Source organism: Marmota flaviventris, chromosome 13 (assembly GCF_047511675.1).
Source record: "Marmota flaviventris isolate mMarFla1 chromosome 13, mMarFla1.hap1, whole genome shotgun sequence".
Lineage (NCBI taxonomy): Eukaryota > Metazoa > Chordata > Mammalia > Rodentia > Sciuridae > Marmota > Marmota flaviventris.
Window position 1 is genome coordinate 69,795,932 of NC_092510.1, and position 6,000 is coordinate 69,801,931.

A 6,000-nucleotide genomic window follows, 5' to 3' on the forward strand; every position below is an offset into this window, starting at 1 on the left:
AGATGGAAGCCCAGGCAGGGGCCAGGATGAGGGGCATATGGCCTTGCTTGGTGCACATCTTTTGGGACCCTCTTTCCCCTCTCGGGACCTCAATTCCTATATCTGTGTCTTCTTGCGCACACCCTGCCCCTACCAATGAGACCCCCACCCTCGGGCACAAAGCTGGGCAGGCATCCTCATCTGGGAGGATAGTCTAGATTCAAATCCAGTCTGTCCTTTACCAGCTGTGTGATCCATGCCTCAGTTTCCTTATTTGTAAAATAGGGGTCCTATAATCTGCCTCATTGACCTTCATGGGGTTAAATTTGCTCTTGCACTTGAAGTTCCTGGCATAGATCACTGTCTTGGTGGAGGTTCCCTTTCCTCGGGCCTCTATGTCATTGTCCAGCCTCACCTTCCACTGCCCACCCAGCGGCTGCTACCTCTCTTCCCTCTCAGCACATGCCCAGCTTTCCAGCCTCCACCAGGATCGCCCTTTGTCCCTCTCTCCTTCCCACAGTCCCAATTCTTGTTGCTTTCAATACTCAGCTAAAACGCCACCTCCTCCAGGAAGGCCCTCCTCCCAAGACTGTGCCAGCAGACAAGAACAGAGGCAGGGCCACCCCACGTGCTCCCCAGCAGTTTCCTCCACCTGCTGTTTGGATCCGTCACTTGCATTTTTCTCCCCCATGTCGCAGTACCCAAAAGTCACCACTAGGTGGTGATAGAGTAACAAAGTCCCCGCAGGGAAAGGCAGTTGGGGAGGCCAATGCCACACCTCCTGCATCGGTGCTTTGTTTATTCAATAAGTATTTGTTGAACACCTGCAGTGTGTAAAACTGCAGGACAACAGCAGTAAACAAAACAACAAGGTCCCTGCTCTCAGGGAGCTTATGTTCTAGTTGACCAAGGCTAGGCTTTGCGGAAGCACAAAAACAAGGAAATAAAAAAGCAGGGAAAACGTGGGACAGAGGTGGGCCCTGTACAGAAAATGCCAGGCCCCTGAGTGTGCTCAGACGGCTGAATGAGGAGCAGGAAGGGTAATAAAAATAACACTTTGAACCCAGAGACTGACCAAGCTGGATGATTCTCTGCCTCTTGCAACTCAAAGTGAGGTCCATGGGCCAGTAGCCCAGGAGAGCCCTTGGGAAATGCAGATTCCCATGTCTCGCCCAAACATTCTGGAGCAGAATCTGCATTTTTGTGGCTCGACTACTGAGCCACATCCCCAGCCCTATTTTGTATTTTATTTAGAGACAAGGTCCCATTGAGTTGCTTAGCACCTTGCTTTTGATGAACTGGCTTTGAAGTCAAGATCCTCCTGCCTCAGCCGGCCAAGCTGCTGGGATTACAGGCATGTGCCACTTCGCCAGGCTCAGAATCTATATATTTGAATAAGATCTTCAGGTTATTCATCTGCACAGGGAAATGGGAAGCTCTACTGGAACCCAGAGGTTTGGGGGCAAATGACACCCATGGGACAAATCTGGCCACCTATTTTTGTATGACTCCCATGCTAAGAATGAATCCGGTTCAGAAAAATAAAATCTACAGAATAATAATTTGTGAAACATGAAAAATACAAAAAAAATTCAATTTTCATCGGCCATAACTAAAGTTTTATTGGAACACGGCCATGCTCCTGTCTTTGTCTGTGGTTGCCTTTGAGCTGTCATGGCAGAATGGAGGAGTTGCAACAGAGACGTAGGACCTGCAAAGCTAAAATATCTACTATCTGACCCTTCAAAGGAAAGGTCTACTGATCCCTGCTCCAGCCTTTCCTCACACCTTATGAATGAGGAATGAGAGCCCCAAGGGGGGGCTCATTTCATTCAAGACCTCGTGGAGCCCTGCTTTCCATATGACTCTCAAGGCCCTGTTTCCACAGCTCCTGGTTTGAATCGCCTCCACCTTCTCGTGGCTGGAGCCATAGCCTTGTTGAGAAGTGCTGTTTCTTTAAGATGTATAGTATAATCAAACACCAAGTCCTATTTTAAATGACGCTAGAGGACCAGAGGAATGTGGGGAACTGAGACAGCTGCATCCTTCCCACCAGAATGTGCATGACTGATGTCGGGCCTTTTTCTGAGGAGGGAGGGCCTCTAGACTCCTGAAGAGGGGAAATGGTTACAGAGGGGTGAGTCGGGGAGCCAGGCCTGACTCTGCTGGGATGTAGTTTGGAAGCGCGTCCCCAACTGGGCCCCATCCAGGGCTCCCACCTTCCTCGCTCTGGATTGTAAACTTCTTAACCTGTCCCGCCCTGGCCAGGGCCCCAGCCCATTCCCCAGGTAAATCCTTGCTCCAGCTAAACACTACGGCCTGCAGCACCGCTCAGGGGGAAGGGGTTCATTAGAACAGGGAGGAGTACAAACCCCTTCCTCCTGTTCCTGGGTTTCATCACCACAGTGAAAGCAAAAATAACCAAAACAGGAACAGACCTCATGGATCAGAAAGGCTTTCTTTATTAACCAGCGGAATGGCCCATTTTCAGGAAAGAAAATGGCAACTGGTCATAAGAGGGGTCTGATTTTTATCTTTTAGTAAACTTTAGTGTTGAAGTGAGACTTGAGTCTTAACAGAATGCATTGGTCAGTCAGTCAGGCGGAACAGCTGTGCAAGTTCAAAGCCCAGGGGGAGCAGTTGTGAAAATCCAGCGCCCATTGTTGCTGGGAAATGGTGAAAGTCCAAAGCCCCTTGTTTTCCTTGTCTCCTCTGGACCCATTGTTTGTCCCTGGGGGTTGTTTTTTCCCATATCCTTCACTGGAACCAACCTAGGTGCCCTTCAACAGATGAATGGATAAAGAAAATGTGGCACATATACACAATGGAATTTGACTCAGCCATAAGAAAGAAGAATGAAATCACGGCATTTGCCAGTAAATGGATGGAACTGGAGACAATCATGATAAGTGAAATGAGCCAGTCCCCCAAACCAAAGGCTGAATGTTCTCTCTGATATGCAGGAGCTGACTCACAATGGCGGGCGGGGTGGTGGGGGAGGGGGTCACCAGATGGAGGGATGGGGGGAAGGGAAGGGGGATGGGAAAGAGACAAACAGTAGAATGAATTGGACATAACTTTCCTATGTTCAAATGTGAATCCACCCCCAGTGTCACTCCACATCATGTACAACCACAAGAATGGGAAATTATACTCCATGTATGTATGACACGTCAAAATACATTCTACATTTAGTTATTCATGTATTACTAAAAAGAATAAATAAAATAAATGAAAAAAGAATCTTGTGTGCTAGATATGCCAACCACAAACCCTAGGGGTATCCTAGGGGTCTGGGAGCTCAGAGAAAGGGTCTCCTAATCCAACAGTGGGGGGCAGGTGCATTAAGAAGGACTTCCCAGAGGGGTGGAGGCCGGGCTGCATCCTGAAGCTCAGACAGAATTTAACTTGGTGAAGACGAAAAGGAGGGGGTTCCCCTCTTTGAACAACTCTCCCTAAGGGACTTGTTTTCCTGTATATTAAAACGCATTTTAAGGGTAAAATAATTAAAGTGGTGATATTGGCAGTGAACTAGGCAGGCTGACTAATAAAGCTACATTGAGAGTAGAGAGAGAGAGACACAAGCAGATGCAAGAATTTAGTATGTGACAAAGATAACACTTCTTTTTTATTTTTTATTAGTTCTAATTAGTTATACCTGACAGCAGAGTGCATTTTGGCACATTATACATAAATGGAGCATAACTTCTCATACTTCTGGTCATATATGGTTTAGAATCACACTGGTGGTGTAGTCATAGACACACATAGGGTAATAATGTCCGACTCATTCTACTAAAAGATAGCACGTCTGTCTGTGGGGAGGACAGATCATTTGATAAATAACTTTGGGAGATATGAAATGATAATACACTGAAGGGGAATGATAATTAAGCCAGCATGGTATTAATATGTATGATAGCTCATAGGACAGAATATAAAGTTTAGGAATAGATACTAGTAGGCCCACATTTAGTATATGATAGTAGTAGAATTTCTGATTCAAAGAGGAACATGAATTATCTCATAAAAGGTATTGAACAACTCACCAGCTACTTGGAAAAAAAAATTTCAAAAGTAAAAAAACTGTAAAAGTACCAGGTTGAAAAAGCATGAGAAATGCATTTTTAAAACTAAACCCTAGCCAGGCGTGGTGGTACCTGCCTGTAATCCCAATGGCTCGGGAGGCTGAGGCAGGAGGGTCTGAGTTCAAAGCTAGCCTCAGCAAAAGGGAGGTGCTAAGAAACTCAGTGAGACCCTGTCTCTAAATAAAATATATAAAAAGGCTGTGGATGTGGCTCAGTGGATGAGTGCCCTGAGTTCAATCCCCAATGTGCACCCCCCCAAAAAAAAAAACCCTATATCCTATGTTTAAAAAGGCCTTTTTATATACAGCAATTTTAAAACAGCCTCCCAAATTCTTCAATACTCTTCTCATCAAGAAATAGAATCTGGGCTGGGGATGTGGCTCAAGCGGTAGCGCGCTCGCCTGGCATGCGTGCGGCCCGGGTTCGATCCTCTGCACCACATACAAACAAAGATCTTGTGTCTGCCAAAAACTAAAAAATAAATATTAAAATTCTCTTTCTCTATTAAAAAAAAAAAAAAGAAATAGAATCTTGGGGCTGGGAATGTGGCTTAGTGGTGGAGTACTCACCTAACACGCACAAGGTCCTGGGTTTGGTCCCTAGCACACAAAAATAATGAAAGACAGAAAGAAAAGGGAAAAAAAAAAGAAATGGTGTCTATGTCTTTTCTCCTTATTTGGATCCTGTGACTACTTGCCCCATAGAAAATGGCAGCAATGAGATAGTACCCTTCCCAGGCTCAGGCATTAAGACAATAAAGGCTTCCACCTCCTATCGCTTGAGATGATCCATGCTTGGAACCCAGCTTCCAGGCTCTCAGGATGTCCAGGACACACAGAGAGGTCGTGTACAGGTGTTTACATCAAAAGTCCAGCCCAGGGTCCACTGCCACCAAGTGTTAATGACCAGACATAAAAGTTTTATTTTGTTTGGTACCAGGGATTGAACTCAGGGGCACTCAGCCACTGAGCCACATCCCCAGCCCTATTTTGTATTTTATGTAGAGACAGGGTCTCACTGAGTTGCTTAGCACCTCACCTTTGCTGAGGCTGGCTTTGAACTCGAGACCCTCCTGCCTCAGCCTCCCGAGCCACTGGATTATGGCCTTTGATTGCCACCTTTGAATGACTCAGCCCAACTACCATTGATTACTCCTGAGTGAGAACCACCGGCTGAGCCCACTACCCCCAGGCTATAAGAAGCAATAATAACATGATCATTGTTGCTTTAAGTCACTGTTTTGGGATAATTCATTATATATCAATAGATAACTGAGGGACTATGTATGACAAAGTCTAGAAGTCCTAAGAAGAAAAAGTTTCTGCATTAAAAAAATTAAAGCCGAGTGCGGTAATCCCAGGGACTCCAGAGGCTGAGGCAGGAGGATCACAAGTTGGAGATCAGCCTGGGCAACTTAGCGAGACCCTGCTTCAAATTAAAAAATAAAAAGGGATGGGAATGTAGCTCAGTAATAAAGTGCCCCAGGGTTCAATCCCCACTCCACTTGAAAAAAAAAAAAAGTTAAAATCAGGGGCTGAGATGGAGGTGTGTCTCGGTGGTAGAGTGAAAGCTTCCTTAGCATACATAATATTGAAGGACCTGAGTTTGATCCCGGGTGGGAAGGAAGGAAGGAAATTAACAAAATCATAGGACAAACAACGAAATGGGGAGAAAAACCATATATTTGCAAATAAATGGATAATTTTTTTTTGTAACAATAGTTCCTAAGACAAAGATGCCCAGTTCATCTGAATAGGCAAAGGATATCAATGGATAGCTTATAAAGAAGGAAGTGGCTTTTAAATGTATGAAAAGTGCTCATCTTGGTCCAAAAGAGAGCTACAAATTAAATTACAATAGAACGCCATTAAAAATATTACACTGGAGAACTGGAGAAACAGGTACTTTTAAATATTGCTGGTAGGAATTTAAA